General features: G+C 34.0%; 1 long non-coding RNA gene across 3 annotated transcripts in view; it reads left to right on the top strand.

Annotated features, from left to right (window-relative positions):
* Window positions 1-10504: 10504 nt before the first annotated feature.
* Window positions 10505-18824, top strand: part of LOC142324824 (uncharacterized) — a 56901-nt gene continuing 48581 nt past the window's right edge. For 2 of the 3 annotated variants that reach the window (XR_012756407.1, XR_012756405.1), the window contains exon 1: window positions 10505-10741. This is a non-coding gene — a long non-coding RNA (uncharacterized LOC142324824). The remainder of the gene's footprint in view (window positions 10742-18824) is intronic. The other variant, XR_012756406.1, reaches the window with a different exon arrangement.

Below are 18824 nucleotides of genomic sequence, written 5' to 3'. Positions count from 1 at the left end.
GTCAAATTATCCATTATTATATCAAATGGGTTTTGGGAAAGACTTGCTATAAGATTACATTTAAAATTGGATGACAAATTTGATATGCAGACCTAAAAAGCGACGAGAGCATGTAAAATAATTTTTTATCATCAACTAATTTACAAATTTTATTGGCAATTTCTATCGACAATTTAACCATTATTGTAATCTCAAATATACAACAAATATTAGGGTACATTATTTAGTACATTAACTTAACATTGACAAATAATCACCACCATCACTTATCAGCTGTCATTGAACAACGATCGGATCACGATCACCATTATTCATTGAGCACCGGTCAGGTCATAAATCACCGTTCATTGAATGCTTGATCCCCATTCAATGAGCACCGATTAGATCACAGATCACGTTTCAATGGGTACCGATTGGGTCAGGTCAGAGTTCATTGTTCAGCGATCATAATCATCATCATCAATAATATAACAGTTATCAAAATGGGTTACACATCTTGTTAAAATAATTAGGGTACACCTCATGTAACATGTAGTATGACCAATGTATTCCACACACAAATTCCTGGTCATATTATCCATTATTATATCAAATTGGTTTTGGGAAAGACTTGCTATATTACATTTAATATATGATGACGAAATTTGATATGCAGACCTAATAAGCGGCGAGAGCACATAAAATAATTTTACATTATCAACTAATATATAATACACTGCTTACTTTTACAAAATTTATTGGCAATATCTATCGACAATTTAACCATTATTGTAATCTCAAATACACAACAAATATTAGGGTAGATAACACTGGGTGCATAACACTGGTTGGGGTATTAGGGTACATAACACTGACAAATAATCACCACCATCACTTATCAGCTGTCATTGAGCAACGATCTGATCACGATCACCATTATTCATTGAGCACCGATCAGGTCATAAATCACCGTTCATTGAATGCTTGATCCCCATTCAATGAGCACCGATTAGATCAAAGATCACGTTTCAATGGGTACCGATTGGGTCAGGTCAGAGTTCATTGTTCAGCGATCATAATCATCATCATCAATAATATAACAGTTATCAAAATGGGTTACATATCTTGTTAAAGTAATTAGGTATACCTCATGTAATATGTAGTATGACCAATGTAGTCCACACACAAATTCCTGGTCATATTATCCATTACTATATCAAATTGGTTTTGGGAAAGACTTGCTATAAGATTACATTTAATATTTGAAGACAGAATTTCTGACCTAAAACGCAGCGAGAGCACACAAAATAAATTTAAATTATCAAATAATATGTAATATACTGCTTGCTTAAAATTTTTTACAAATTATATTGCCAATGTCTATCGACGATTTAACCGTAATTGTAATCTCAAATATTGGGGTAGATTATTTAGTACATTAACATAACACTGACAAATAATCACCACCATCACTAATCAGCTGTCATTGACAACGATCTGATCACGATCACCATTATTCATTGAGCACTGATATCAGGTCATAAATCACCGTTCATTGAATGCTTGATCCCCATTTAATGAGCACCGATTAGATCACAGATCAAGTTTCAATGAGTACCGATTGGGTCAGGTCAGAGTCATTGTTCAGCGATCATAATCATCATCATCAATAATATAACAGTTATCAAAATGGGTTACACATCTTGTTAAAATAATTAGGGTACACCTCATGTAATATGTAGTATGACCAATGTAGTACACACACAAATTCCTGGTCATATTATCCATTACTATATCAAATTGGTTTTGGGAAAGACTTGCTATATTACATTTAATATATGATGACGAAATTTGATATGCAGACCTAATAAGCGGCGAGAGCACAAAATAATGTTACATTATCAACTAATATATAATACACTGACTGCTTACTTTTACAAATTTTATTGGCAATATCTATCGACAATTTAACCATTATTGTAATCTCAAATACACAACAAATATTAGGGTAGATAACACTGGGTACATAACACTGGATAGGGTATTAGGGTACATAACACAGGATAGGGTATTAGGGTACATAACACTGACAAATAATCACCACCATCACTTATCAGCTGTCATTGAGCAACGATCTGATGACGATCACCATTATTCATTGAGCACCGATCAGGTCATAAATCACCGTTCATTGAATGCTTGATCCCCATTCAATGAGCACCGATTAGATCAAAGATCACGTTTCAATGGGTACCGATTGGGTCAGGTCAGAGTTCATTGTTCAGCGATCATAATCATCATCATCAATAATATAACAGTTATCAAAATGGGTTACATATCTTGTTAAAGTAATTAGGTATACCTCATGTAATATGTAGTATGACCAATATAGTCCACACACAAATTCCTGGTCATATTATCCATTACTATATCAAATTGGTTTTGGGAAAGACTTGCTATAAGATTACATTTAATATTTGAACAGAATTTCTGACCTAAAACGCAGCGAGAACACACAAAATAAATTTAAATTATCAAATAATATGTAATATACTGCTTGCCTAAAATTTTTACAAATTATACTGCCAATGTCTATCGACGATTTAACCGTAATTGTAATCTCAAATATTGGGGTAGATTATTTAGTACATTAACATAACACTGACAAATAATCACCACCATCACTAATCAGCTGTCATTGACAACGATCTGATCACGATCACCATTATTCATTGAGCACCGATATCAGGTCATAAATCACCGTTCATTGAATGCTTGATCCCCATTCAATGAGCACCGATTAGATCACAGATCACGTTTCAATGAGTACCGATTGGGTCAGGTCAGAGTCATTGTTCAGCGATCATAATCATCATCATCAATAATATAACAGTTATCAAAATGGGTTACACATCTTGTTAAAATAATTAGGGTACACCTCATGTAATATGTAGTATGACCAATGTAGTACACACACAAATTCCTGGTCATATTATCCATTACTATATCAAATTGGTTTTGGGAAAGACTTGCTATATTACATTTAATATATGATGACGAAATTTGATATGCAGACCTAATAAGCGGCGAGAGCACATAAAATAATTTTACATTATCAACTAATATATAATACACTGACTGCTTACTTTTACAAATTTTATTGGCAATATCTATCGACAATTTAACCATTATTGTAATCTCAAATACACAACAAATATTAGGGTAGATAACACTGGGTACATAACACTGGATAGGGTATTAGGGTACATAACACAGGATAGGGTATTAGGGTACATAACACTGACAAATAATCACCACCATCACTTATCAGCTGTCATTGAGCAACGATCTGATCACGATCACCATTATTCATTGAGCACCGATCAGGTCATAAATCACCGTTCATTGAATGCTTGATCCGCATTCAATGAGCACCGATTAGATCAAAGATCACGTTTCAATGGGTACCGATTGGGTCAGGTCAGAGTTCATTGTTCAGCGATCATAATCATCATCATCAATAATATAACAGTTATCAAAATGGGTTACATATCTTGTTAAAGTAATTAGGTATACCTCATGTAATATGTAGTATGACCAATATAGTCCACACACAAATTCCTGGTCATATTATCCATTACTATATCAAATTGGTTTTGGGAAAGGCTTGCTATAAGATTACATTTAATATTTGAAGACAAAATTTGAATTTTTGACCTAAAACGTGGCAAAAGCACACAAAATAAATTTAAATTATCATATTATATGTAATATACTGATACTGCTTGCTTAAAAACTTTTACAAATTATATTGCCAATGTCTATCGACCATAATTGTAATCTCAAATACACAACAAATATTAGGGTAGATTATTTAGAACATTAACATAACACTGACAAATAATTTACATTTAATATTTGATGACAAAATTTAATTTGTGGACTTAAAAAGCGACGAGGGCACATAAAATAATTTTACAGTATCAAATAATATATAATATTACACTGCTTGTTAAGTCAAACATTTTTGCAAATTTTATTGGCAATGTCTATAAACGATTTAACAATTATTGTAATATCAAACGCACAACAAATGTTAGTTTAGATTTGGTACATTAACATAACACTGACAAAATATTAATATTTGATGACAAAATTTGATTTGTGTTTTGCAAAAAGCTGTGAGAACACACTAAATATACATTATCAAATAATATATTGTCCCCACCATGCTAAAGTAACAAATGTGAAAAACTTAACTTTTCAGGAGAGTTAAACAACTTCAATGTTAAATTTTGAATAAGAATGCATATTCATAAAAGTGAAAAGGTTTAAACTAGGCTTCCTAAAAGAGAATGGATAATTTAGCACAACATGCAGGACGTTTAGATTAGTCATAAACTGACAAATCTAGAAAATGCAATTTTTCACATTCGTTACTTTAGCATGGTGGTGACAATATAATAAACTCCTTGCTTAAACATTTTTACAAATTATATTGCCAATGTCTATCAATGATTTAACCATTAGTGTAATCTCAAATACACAACAATCTTTTTAGTAGATTGTTTAGTAGATTAACATAACAATAAATGTCACCACCATTACTAATCAGTTGTTTTTTTAGCACTGATCAGATCTTAAATCACAGTTGAATACTTGATCCCAGATATTAACTTTTTTCTCATTTTGGTGTCCTGAATCGTACCTTTTTTTATATTTTTCAGGCCATTTTTAAATACTCAGGGGCAATCGGTAATTGCCTAGAAGACGCTGCCTCGGTCAGCCCTGAGTGATGTGGTTGTAGATAACCCACCCTGTGCTTGCAGCTTAAAACGCTGTACTGTAGGTGGGGGTCCCTCCTGGTTCATTGAGACATCATGACCACCACGTCTGGTCGCCACGACACCTCTCCCCAGGAACGCTACTTTTCCCGTCCTTATATCCTAATCAGGGTCCGGGTATGCACCCCACGCATACCCCCTCTGAATCACGCGCCCACCTCGCATACCTTGAGGGTCCTCAATGCTTCATCGGAGCCCCAATCCAACCACTCTTGCGTGTGGGTGACTAAAACGGCCTCAGCATTGAGGCTACCTCTCTAGTCCACGATTCGATGCCTGGCGATCTCGTTTTTTTCGCCAGTCTTTTTTTTTAAATATACTTATTTTCTATGCAATAACCCCGTGACGTACTCCCAGTATTGTTAGGTGTCACCTTACTGGAATGCTAACTCGTCATTATGGACCTTACATCCTAAAAGGTAAGAACAGACATATAAAAATTGAACAAAAAAGTAACAGCACCTACGACTAGATATATTTTTTAATAAAGAAAGATCCCTGAGCAACAAATGCTCACATATCAAAGAATCAGAACGACTTGCGTCATTGATATACTAAATGAAAAACAGACAGAAAGGCCAACAAGTCCCTTATAAACAGTTTATATACTAAAACGTTAATTAATTTGGAGGTAAATAAAACACGGCCCGTGTTCAACACCTCTATATACATATCTAACCTGACATATAGAACAAAATAAAACACACATATACAAAAATCATCATGTACAAAAAAATCAAAAATCTATCACTACTTAATTGCGAACCCCAAAAGGACTCTTGCTTGGGTAATCTATTGTTCATAGAAAGACCGATCTCGAGTGGAGGACACGACAACGAAAAATATATACAAGGAGAACACTAACAGCCTTTCTATCCATTAGATCCAGGCAGAAAAAAGGAGAACCGTGTATGAAAACTAAGGTAAGGTAACTACGGTAAGGTGAGATACATAGATACAAAAAAAAATTGATTGATAAGGAAACTCATATGAAAAAATACACAATTACAGCAATGTAGTACGTTTAAAAAGAAAAGAACAAAAATATCCGTGGTTTGGCCCAGCACGAAGTTACCACGATGGGTTTAATTAACTGTACAAAACAACAGTCATAACCACAACGGCCACTTGACATATCTTGAAAACACACAATTATATCTTAAACTAACATAAAATAAACATTAAACACGAAATGGTAGTAACTGTAACAATGATTGCCTCACCGCCAATATTGTCCGCTTGTTCTTTCAGTCGGCCCCATTCCAGCTTGGTCTTTAGGATGCACGTGACCAGTCTGGACACCTCTTCCTCCCATGGTGTTGTTCCTAAAGCATATGGCCGACCGTGTTCTCTGGCATCAGCCAATCCAGTCCTTATAGTCGGCTACTCGCCCACTTTTCAAAACGGTAAATTTTGTGCTCTGGGGTGTCCAGCTATCCAAAGTTAACACAATATGAAGAGTTCGCCGCTTGAACTTGAAAAGATAGGTCCCATACTTCCCGTGCCACGAAAGAAACTGAGTAAGTGGGAAACCTCTCCATGCTTCCTCTGAATCCAGGGGGATCAACCGTTGAGTCCAAGCACCTTTTCGCGAGGCATCCCAAAGACCCTGCGATTCGTGCCGCTGTCTTCCACCTTGCTGCACCTCGAGATCGGAGGGATGCCCGCAATCACTTGCACCGCATCCCCCGATATGCAGCAGTCACCTTAATCGCTGCCCAGTCCACATTTCATTTAAAATCTTGTGCGTCCACCCAGACCGGAACTGCATACGTAAGTGTTGACTGCGCAGCTGTCGTAATCAGTCTTGTTTTGCTGGGCTAAGGGCCTGCCCGCACTGCCATCAGTCGACCTAATGTGGCAATAACTGCTTCACATTTAGTTTTCATCTCCCGGAGATTGGTGGTGAAGAGCCCTGATCTATCTACCTAGATACCTTGCACTCCACCACCCTAACCCCGTCAACCTCGATTGCTATAGTTTGAAGTCCACGCGTCCCACAATAGCTACCGTCTTCCTTGGAGCAAGTTTCATTCCTTTCCTCCGTAGCCAGACACTGATTCATGTTATTGCAATATTGGCGGTGTTTTCCACCTGCCTTTCCGTGCGGCTAGCAAGTAGTAGTGCCAGATCGTTGGCATACGTGACCACCTCTGCCCAGTCTTGAAGCTCCATCTTCAGGAGGTCGTCGTATATCATATAACACAAGAGTGGACCTAGCACCGACCCTTGTGGAACCCCACACTTAGTGACGAAACGCATCACCTCTTCTGTATAGGCGATGATACTCCGATCGTGGAGATAGTTGTTAGCTATCGCCACCAGATATTCACTCAGGCCCCTGCTCCTGATCCCTTCCAGGGAACACTATAAAATGCGTTTCGCCAGGTGCCTGCCCCAAAGTCTTGGTCCAGTCCACAACGTAACGAATAGAGTCAACGGTCGCTTTCCTTTGAGAGTCCTCCTCTAGCCAATTTCTTCCCATATTCGGTTCACAGTCAGCCTCTCGTAAAGCTTCGCCAGCTCGTTTAGAAGACAGACTGGTCTGTACCTTTCTTACTGATGTTCAGTAACCGGTTTCGGGAGCAGAACCAGTCTAGCCTCCTTCTAATTTTGAGGGAAAGTCCGATTCGTCAACGCCTTGTTCATGAGCTCTAATACTACCCAGGCGTGGTGACTCACCAGGTTGTTAACGGTAATGCCAGGAACTTCGTCCGGTCCCGGGGCTCTTCTGTCCTGTAATTACCAGGGTCGCAGTCCACAGATCCTCTTCCGAAGGTCTGAGAATCGCGCTTCACCCAATCCAGATCCATGACTGGGAAGAGGGTTGATACCGCTCTCGTCGTTTGATCCTTGGAAAGGAGAGGGAGTCGCTTACCAAACCTTTTCATGACGATTTGATAAGCCCTCCCCCACGGTTTGTCAATCAGATCCTATATCAAGCGATCCCAGGCCTTCCGGATTTCCTCCCTGAGGCTTCTCTTGGTCCGGTGATATTCTTCCCCAGCCAAACCCCCGTATATGATCACTACTGTAAACCACTCGCACTGATCTCTATAAAATTGGATAGGGGATCTCGTGTATTGGAATTGGTAAAATTTGAACACTAAATGAGTGGTAGAACTCACTAAAATGAATTGTTGCTTGCGCAGATGTAATATAGGTATAAAACCACGTTTTCAACCGATGCAGTAGAAGTGTTCTGATTTTGTATTTTGAACACTGATCTCTATATAAATTTTCTATAACTGTCCGTAAATTTCTGCTTGTGTTGCAAAAATGACCGTTCTTTTGGTTATCTGACTTAAGTAAAGTACGCATCCTACCATCATTATTATAGTCGCGTATGCCTACAATGGTTTTATTTATTTCCCAGCAGCTCATTCCGCGGCGCTAAAGTATGCTTCAATATTGAACAATTTTTTCCTGTTTATCATCGGGGAATTACCGTCAGGTATTACTTCAGAGGATGATATATACGAGTTTTAAGTGAAGTACAGTCTCAGGTCAACCATTTCTGAGATGTGTGGTTGACTAGTGTGACAAGAAGAATTTGTCACGGACCACCACGCATCATCTTTACCGTTGGGCACGTCCGGCCTGGACTAGTTAGTTTCACTTTAGAAACCTACAGACAGTGACAACAGATGTCGTAGACGAGGTATCGAGTATGTTCTGATCACGCCAGAAAGATTGTCTGAATACGTAGAAAATGTATGCAGACATGTTAGGCTAAGGGAAGGTCCGAGTAAGCGTAGAGTCTATTGGTGGTCCTCTGTCATAGCCGAAAGGAGAGCTGCAATTCTTGCCTCGAGGAGGAGGCTGCAGCAAGATACTAAAAGGAACGGTAGGGTTGACGAGGGGCTAAGAGAAGATTACTGCCGTGTCAGGAAGGCATTAACAAAGGCAATAAAGGACGCCAAGGTCAGAGCATGGCATGAACTGCTGGAAGACCTTGAAGTAAACCCCTGGGGGATGCTTACAAACTGGTCATGGACCGATTTGAAAGATCAGCCTCCCTCTTTCTAGTGAGGTGGCGTTGCGAGTTGTAGAGGAACTCTTCCCAGTAGTTGAGTCAGAATGGAGAGAGATGACAATTTAATACAACGCGAGGTTCACGATCGGGGAGCTCAAGAATGCTGCGGTGACATTACACCCCAACAAGAGCCCTGCTTATGAGAGGGCGGTTCGCTGAGGTGGGCCGCTCTCGATGATTGACCGTTGAGTTAGGGGAAAATTGAAAAGACCGGAGACCCGGCCAGATTCCCTCCTTGCTTCTTGGAGGGGATCTGGTTTGAGATATGGCGCAAAGGAAAGATCGAGTCCCGGCCTACTGGGTGAGCGACCCCCATAGGGCACGGATTCACCGGATCCTGTGGGGTCCCGGGAGGTTAGAGGCCATGCAACCATTGAGAATCGCAATGCGTAACTGGTGAACCATCATCGGTGGTCTTGGGGAATAAAAACCACCAAAGCACACTGGTACCCACGATCTAGTATTCAACTCCGTATAAAAGTAACTACTACCTTTACTAGAACGTTGGAACTCTCGACTTCGAAATCTGCTGATTTTCGAAGAAGCGTTCATCATAGACCAACTAAACTTGTGGGGTCAATATTGAACATTTTATTGTATTTTACGCCATAAGGATCCCCTATCCAGTTATATAGAGATCAGTGACCACACGGTCCAATTTTGTTTAAGAAATGACATATACATTTTATATCTATTTAATAAACAAATTTGACTGTAATTAAAGTTTTCTTAAAGCAGCTAGTGCACGTGTATTCTTCAGGTTTATGGTGTTAAGCGGTAAGTATCAAATTAGAAATGATCACTGGATGTAAAATATTAATTAGAAGAGATTTTCAGGTTTGTTTCTTTTGCTACAGATCTCAGAAATCCTGTCTGATGTCCTTACAGGACTTTGCCTTCTTTAAATGAAGTTGATTCTCTTTAGAGGATAATATCCACTAAGATTAACATATGAACTTCCCACTACATAATTTTTAGTTATTTTAAGGCAGATAATATTTTGGAAAAAAAAGTTTTATTAATGCAATCTGATTTTTGCAAATTAAGGAAGCAGGAGGGAGAGACTTGTTGGGGCAAGACGGCTCTGAATCTCCCTCGTCGATGTGGTACTTTTATTTTTCTGAGAGTAAAACGCATCTCAAAAAAACGAGAGTAAGTTTATCCTGTATATAGAGGTTTACATTAAAAACAAAAAATACTGCTCAGTAAGAAGTCTACAGCTTTAGCAGCTTAAAACAGACTTAAGATTATGGATAGCATTAATACCCATAATTTAATTTTGAAGAAAGTAGTTTGTTGAAGGACACTATTGGAAAAATAGTTTTTATACGATAAAATTTTTAAGTCTTTTGCAGCTTCGATTACCAATATCTATCGGTTCAAATTTATCTTTTACTTCAAAGAGGAAGTCGTAGTCAAAGTTTGGTAATTTGTTTTGATTTTCATTTTTTCCTAATTCAATTATAAATATTCAGGTACCACATAAAATAGATGTAATAACTTAGACACTAAATTTTCTGAATCTTTGTTCCCGAAATATTACCTTGCGCGAGCATTTACTTGCCTAGTATTTTAGTAAAAATTCTTTTTGAATAATAAACTATACTAAAATAGTATTTCATACTCTTGCTAGAATTATTACGGCAATATCCAGTAAACACTGGCTGTGGTTGTCTATAAATTATGAGTTATTTGTTTATTTTGTTTTTATGGCTAACTACAAAAAAAGACACCGAAAATCCAATTATATATTTAAAAAACCTGCAGGTGATCGAGGAATAAATGAAAAAGAGAAAGTTAGTATGTGAAGTGTTATATGACACTGTGCTTGTTTAAATATAAGTTGAGGTGATATTTGTAGGTTATGTCAAACTTAAAGAATGTAAGTACAGTTTCATAACTGATTTCATTAGTTCCTCGCGAATAAAATAGACAATAGTAATAACAATAAATTTATTTATTTTCAACTGCATCAATTCATAATACATACATGAAAAACACAAGAAACCCATGAAGTATAACCCAGTGAGTAGGTCTAGTAGTTTACTACCCACAAAGCTAAAGCTTGACCATATAGGTAAGAGTATCAGATCAACAATTTAATAAATAAAAAATTAAAATAAAAAACCCTTAATACACTTAACAACACATATGCACTATTTTCTTCAGTCTATCTTTACATTTGTATCAGGTTGGTGTCAATAAAGATACCATTTAATACAATTAAAATTTAATATGATTGCAATCAACATTTTGGTTATTAATGAATCTAATAAGCTTTACCATAAAATATATGCGAAAACAAATCATTAATAAACATTATGAATAGAATATGCTTAAGAACTGATTCCTGAGGAGACTCCACAGTTCACCTACAGGATATTGCTAACAATCGCGCACAAATATGCAGTTACTTCGGCCCTCCAGATAATATGCAAAACATTTTAAAGCTAAACCTTTAATGTCTGCACTATACATTTTATCTAATACAAGCAAATGTTTAACTGTATCTGTTGATTTATGAATATCAAGAAATAAGCCAGAAATCTTTTAACCATAAAAGTCAGAAACCATAAAATTATTAGCAATTTCACTTTCATCTTACCATATACACATATTACAGATAGTTTATTTTTGATAGCAGACATACCAGTTCACTGATTTATAATTCTCCACAGATTCTTGGCAGGTAATTCCTTCATATTTTTAAAATATTGTTTTTTAGCTGTCGTAATCTCATCTCTCTTTTTCTTCAGTTGATACCCAGCAGTGCTATCCATAATTTAATTTTGAATAAAGTAGTAAAAGTAGATTTGTTGAAGGACACTATTGGAAAAATATTTTTTATATGATAAAATTTTTTAATGCATATAAACTAATATCTTTTCACTTTGTATATGCAAATTCCATGAAAATTTGTCATCTACCATCAACCTTAAGTATTTAATAAAATTCACCTGAGATGACTCAGTTGCATTGTAATTGAGTATGAGCACAATTACCATTACCGTATATTAATGGAGCTAATAAGCTGGAAGCAAACATAAAAATTAGATATTGGGATTTTAAAGCATTAAGAGCTAATATATTGACATAAAACCATAAGCCTGAATTTTCCAGATAAGTCAGAAATCTAAAAAGTTTTTTAGATGAATATACTAGAGCAGTATCATCTGCAAAACATATAGCTTTACCATAAAATTTATGTAAAAATAGGTCATTAATAAATATTATAAATAGAATAGCTCCAAGAACCATATCCATTAAAAATATTCACAATTTCATTCTCATCAGAATCAACATTACCATTTACAAATTTTATTTTTAATAGTAGGCATACCAGTATAGGGGTTTATAATTTTTCACTGATTCTTAGTAGGTAATAAATATTTTTAAAATATTAAATTTTAGCTGCCATAATCCACACATCTATCTTTTTTTTAATTTAATGTGTTCAGTATAATTTTGTGGCTGTGAGGATTTTTACACCCTTTCTTATACAGTCCATCTGAGAAATTGTATGCCATGGACAACAGCCCAACTGTTGTCCATGGCATAAAATAAAATAACAGATTTTGATTAATTAATATACTGTAATAAAATATAAAAAAGTTATTAAAACTGAAAATCAACATCATTATCAAGAATTTTACTGCAATCATGTTCATATAAATATGACCTTAATTTATCATAATCTCTTTAAAATCCTTAACAAAATTATTTTGAGTTCTGTCCTTAGAAATAGCATGGCAACAGCCCTATGACCATTAAAATGTCAGAATAACAACATTATAAATATTTTGTTTATATAAACTTGATTTATAAAAAATGTGATAAATACAGGTTAGCTTATTATCAGTAACTCTAGTATCCGAGCGATGATAATGGTAAAACATTTTTCGCCAGAAAAAAAACTAGTATAAAAATTAACTAAGGAGCTGTACTCATTCATAGTGAGTATTTGTAGATATTGTTAATTATTATTATCCATTCTTTCATTAATATTTATGTTAATATTAACCATTAATAAGGTATCGCGTGTTGGAATTGTAGGAAGAAGAAGGTGAAGGTCAAATTTCAAGTCTAATTTTGCTTATTCCAGCCATAAACACTAAGAGTGTAAAAACTAAACTAAATATATTCCTAAAGAATAACATCTGTATCCAGTATACAATCTATTGTCATACAAATAAAACCCTCCATAACAGATGCAAACACAATAAGCCCAGTAGCTTTAGAAAAATTACTACACACAAAAAATTATGTAATCCATTATTCTATATAAAGAAGCCTCATCTCATCAACTGATTTCATGCATGTTTCAGATAGAAAGACAATATCTTGTTTAATCTTCCAGCTGCTTACCAAACACAAAAAAGTATCAAAATTCTTCAAAAATGCACATCTAACCAGTAACCAGTAAAAATGAATTTGCATAACATGTACAACAAACATATTTTTTCACACACACCCATAGATATCACTAATATCTCCTTGTCAATTAAGTACAGACAAAACAACTCTCTCACGCACGCATTCATACACTCTTATCACACACACATTCCCATAACTAAAAAGAAAAAAATCATCAATCTATCTATCCAGAGAAAGACACTACTCGTATGAAGCTCCTAAACAAATCGTAGGTTAACTCTTCATTTATTACTGGTGGTATACAATAGAATACAAAGTGAAAATGCTTAACTTAAAATATAGTAAAAAAAATTGAGTAAGTACTGTAATTTAATTTATATAATTAAGTAATTGACTGTTTCTATATAATACACAAGCAGAAATGGAATTGAAAAACAAGTAATTTTAGTAACTCAGCAGTCCCCTTTAAGAGTCTTATTTCACTACATTTATGATTTAACTTGTATTCCAATTATCATTAACAATATGTATTTAATTATTACATATGTATTTCAGTACATGGCTTTAAGGATTTAAGTCTGAAGATGATTATAAGGATGATTATAACTTTAACTGCAGACATATTATTTATTTAACAGTACCATAAATTTTCCCATTGTGGAGCAAAACTTTTCTCTATAGATTTAGCTGGCCACCTTGAAGCCTCCAATTTTCAGTAGACATAGATTCATTCATGTAAACAAAGATATATCATATTAATTCTCCCAACTAATATTGAAAGTTTAACAATTTTACTTTAGGATCTCAACTTTAGTTCAAAAGCAATTAAATTTGACAATTCAATAGAGGTAGTCTGCAAGTTTCAGAATTTCTTTAAAAAATTGTGTGATAATTGTCAATCATTACTTCATTTAACTGAAACCCAATTACAGGTGATATTCTATTCAAAATATCAAAAATATGCTCAGGTTTCCTCAAAGGGATCCCAATTATATTTTCTCAAGTACTGGTTTATATTATTATTTTTAGTATTTTAAATTTTTGACAAATTTTATTTAACTTCAAATTTTCATCATTTATTTTCAACAGTTTATTAGAGAAATATATTATAATCATGTTATTCCATTTTTGAATTTATGGAAGTATCATTTCAATATTATCAATTGATAATCTTTTTTTCGTGTTTCAGTTAAAATTTCATTTTCAATGTTATCAGATTTGCTTAAAATCAAATCCAATTTATCTTCCAACTGATAAACTCTCTTTAATTTGTCTTTCCCCTTACCTTTTTCTCTTTTGTACCAGAACTTGTTCTTGATGTCATTTGAAATTTATGAATTATTAATTCTGTTAAAAATTTTACTTAATAAAAAGTTAATTTTCAATAAATACTACCAGTGTTGACACAGATAAGGTTATAGATGTTGAAATACTTAGAAAATACTGCCATATGATTGAAAATTTAAAAAATGCTCAAGAAAAAGTGGAAAGTACTGCTTTAGGATGAACTATTCTGGAGGAAGTTGCAGGTGTAGCAACTTCATATTTGATGATCTGCGAGTAATAGTAATAATAATTCAAAGTACCTGGGTGATAGTGATTGCAAAGCCTTCGTTTAGGTACTTGAAGATTACAAAGGAAAAAACTTGATGTAAATTCCTATTTGGTACTGGAAGATTGACTGATAGGGAAATAAACAGCTTGCAGAATTATTTTGGTCTTGTCTTGCTATTTGATGAAACCTAAACAGTTTAGAAAATGAGAAGAAATGTTTTACATAAAATATACATTTATCAAAGACCGCCCAAAAATTCCTGTTGGGGAAAAATTTCTGGTGCAAATTCAATAGATGCAAAATCACAGGTGAGCAGTGTACTCATAAACATTCTTTACCACCAGATGTAGCTCAAGTTATCAAATCAATCTTTGAAAGCCTATCAGATAGAAACCTGTTATGGAAATATTTACATGTAATTACCCAAAATCCCATGGAATCTTTTTATAGTCATCTGAAACAGACTTCCCAAAATGTTTTCATTGGATTTTATGCATTCAAAGTTGAAGTATATGGTGCTGTCTTGTCTTTCAATGAAGTTGCTTAGGAAATTATGTTTAAATAAACACTTAGTATTTTAACCTGGTCATAGTGCACTAAATATCTTCGAAGAAACTGACAGAGCAAGAATTAGTAAGGGACTACTTCATGCAGTTCTATTTCTGAAAATTCTTATTCTTTAATTCTTAAGTATAATTTTCTCAAAAACTTGTTGAGCTAGGATGATGAAATTTATGCTAGAACCTTATTAGAATGTTTTAAATGTGCTCTTTGTAGCTATTAATTACACAACAGAAAAATTTGTTCATTATTTTTTTATAGCAAAAACAGAAAAATTGGGTAAATTAAAAAAGTTTTGTTTAAAGTTATTTAACTATACAAAAGTCAGTAAAAAGTGAAAATTATGAGTTAAATAACTTTGTTTTTGAATCAAAAAGGTATCGTAAATACTTCTAAAAATGTAAAATTTACATTAATGATATAGCCTATATTACCTCCTCTTAAAAAAATTAAAAAAGTTTTCAATTCTAGTGATGGGTTGATCTCATAGAATCAAATATCCAATTTAATGGTATATTTTCTTACAGTCAGGTTTTTTTTTGTACTTACGAGTTAGTAATGAATGATATTAGAATGAAGGGATACCAAGGGTGAAATTGGGTAGTGAAAAGGGTTATGAATCATATTATATAATACTATAGGTTTTAATTTTATAAGTATATTATGTTTTGTTATTTGCAAATTATATTTGACATTGATCTAATTAATTGGTCTTGGGTAAGACTTTTAACTACTTCAATCTGCTTCTTCTCTTGCACTGCCTACTTCCTTGAAGAGATAGGAACCATGAAAATTGTATCACTCACAAACAGTTATGTGGGCAATATAATTTCCAACAAGATCCCCATTTATTGTGCCACGGTGGTAGTATCCTTAAATAGCCAGCTGCTTCTTTATTGGTACTAAGTGGGACGTAACCTCTACCTGCGGTAGTATATGGAAACATTGTTTCCTTACTAGTAGTTGCATAATAAGCCAGAAATTAGCTTAGATGCATACTGTAATATAATAATTAAAAAATATAATAATATAATTTAAAATTACTTAGATTTAATTTTATCATTATATTTTTGTATTACACCTGACTGGTCTTGTGGTTAAGTTGTTGCAACAGCTGATTTTTGAAGTTGAGGGTTCTGCGATTAGAATCTTAGTAAAAGCTATTTAATCTTAGTAAATCCGGTGTACTTTGGTGGTTGGGGTTCAATTAACTACACATTTCAGGATTGGTAGGTCTGGGTCTGGTACGAGACTACATTTCATTTGCTTGTCACTTATATCATCCTCATATAATTGGGCCATAGGGGTTGCTTATTGTTCACAAGTTGAACATATTGCAATGTACACTTTACAAATATAAAAAAGTTTTGTATAGTACTATATTTTTCAATATTATTATTTTTCTTTCTCATTGATTTTATTAAAATCTTATTTAAAAAGTAAAAGCTATGTGTGAAATTTAATATTGTTATAACAATATTTGTTATAATATTATTATATTTAGAAAGTATATGCAGAAATTATCTCGTTAAAATGAATTTTAGAAGTACAAACTAACCTCCACTTCAGCTACCATGTAATCAAGATATCACATCTATTTGAATTCTGATTAAAGTTAGAAAATCATTATTGATAGAAATGTAAATATTACATAATTTATTACATCTAGAGGTCTTCACAGATAAAATAGTTTTGGTATGCATATGTGTTTGCTGGAACAAAAAGATCACTTCTCCCTCTCTTTTACTTAAGTAACTTTCAAAGCAGAAGGAAAGTGATAAAAATATAGTTATTTGACCTCTTGGCCTCTAACTTTATGAAGTAATTTAGTTAAATATGACAAAAAACAAAAAATGCTTTTGCTGTTTCCATCCTGGGCAAAATTACTATAAACCAATGAGTTGTGGGTGGAATGAGCACGTGCTGCCTGGAAGTAACTTTTACTGCCCCTCTTACCACTTTCTTTATTGGTAGATTGCCCATACTTACTATTTATCTCTTTTCCCATTCACTTGATGATGAGTTATGTGAATGCCAGTCAGATGCTCTACCTCTACCTGTGGTCACTGAGACCTTGACAGCCAGTGCAAAGACCTTTAATTAGCAAATGTATTACCTTTCAACTTGACTAACATGTAAATTTTAATCATCATTGTGTGAATGCCCTGCCAGAGAAATCAGTGTACTTAAAATGTTTCATGATCACGATCACAAACTCAGTTCATTTTGTTCTGTGTTTGGGTTGCATATGTAGTGTGATGGACTACTACTATACTTCTATAGTATTAATAATTATTTTTAGTGGTAAGTGTTGTATTGTGTAAGTCTAAAAAATTCATATACAGTATAATTATCAGGATGAAAAAACACAGAAAAAACTATACAGTTAGTGATGATAAAAAACAAATGCCGTACTATAAATACTGTAATATTGAAATTAACAGTAGCAAGAGCCTTATGCATATACTTGCAAATACCCCTTAGTATAAAGCAAATGTAGAATATACAAATCACCATCTTTAGTGTAGCCACCAGTCTATTAACAGCATCTTTTCCTCATTACATAATAAAGTTACTGAAGCAAAATTGCAGAGAATAATCTTCCTTTAGAATTAATGGGTACATTACCATCATTAATATAATTAAAGCAATCGCTCCTGATAGTGCAATAATTAAAATATTAAATGTGGTTGCACTGATACTTTATATTTAATAAATAATGCTTTAGCGGTTGATGCTAGAGATATCTTATCAGAAAACTCTTTCTCTTTGATTGCTGATAAATCAGTAAACATTTCTTTTACAAAATCATTAGCTGTTGCTATGAGTCAAAAATGAAGACTCATTCTTAAGCATCACTGACAAGTCAGTAGTTTATCTTTGTTCAAAAGATTGAAGAATTAGAAGTACCACTTACAAACTTGTTAGGATTTACCACTCCACAGAGAATAATGCCTCTATAATGATGGGGCAGCAAACAGGAATAAGCTTAAAGAGTTGAATGAACATTTATATATATATCTAGATGCATTTGGCACAGCGTTAGTGTGTAGACTTCACAAGCTTGTACTGCAAATACCTTCCACATGCTGTTGAAGAGCTCTATAGTGACATATCCAATTTTATTCTAAAGAAACCAGAAAGATTAGAAGAATTTAAGGTGATTCAACATTAAAGCTCATAACTTAAATTAGGTGAAATATGATGGTTGTTTATAAATTATGTAGTTCAAAGGATTGTAGAACAGTGGAATGTTTTACTGTCTTATTTTAATTTTTGTGTTGAAGATGGAATAGAGCAAGCCCAGTCAATTTTAAATTCTCTTCAAGACCCTGTCATAAAGGTGTATTTTTTTATTTGTGGCCATTTTCCTACCACTTGTAACACACCTAAACTTAAAGTGTATCAGGAGACTTCATATAGGTTTCATCAGTTGCTCTTAAATCTTGCAGACAATAGAGATTCTTATACTGCC

The sequence above is a fragment of the Lycorma delicatula genome, chromosome 5, assembly GCF_047948215.1.
Source record: "Lycorma delicatula isolate Av1 chromosome 5, ASM4794821v1, whole genome shotgun sequence".
NCBI classification, from domain to species: Eukaryota; Metazoa; Arthropoda; class Insecta; order Hemiptera; family Fulgoridae; genus Lycorma; species Lycorma delicatula.
Note: the sequence above shows the minus strand (reverse complement) of the source record. Positions and strands in the feature narration are given on the sequence as shown.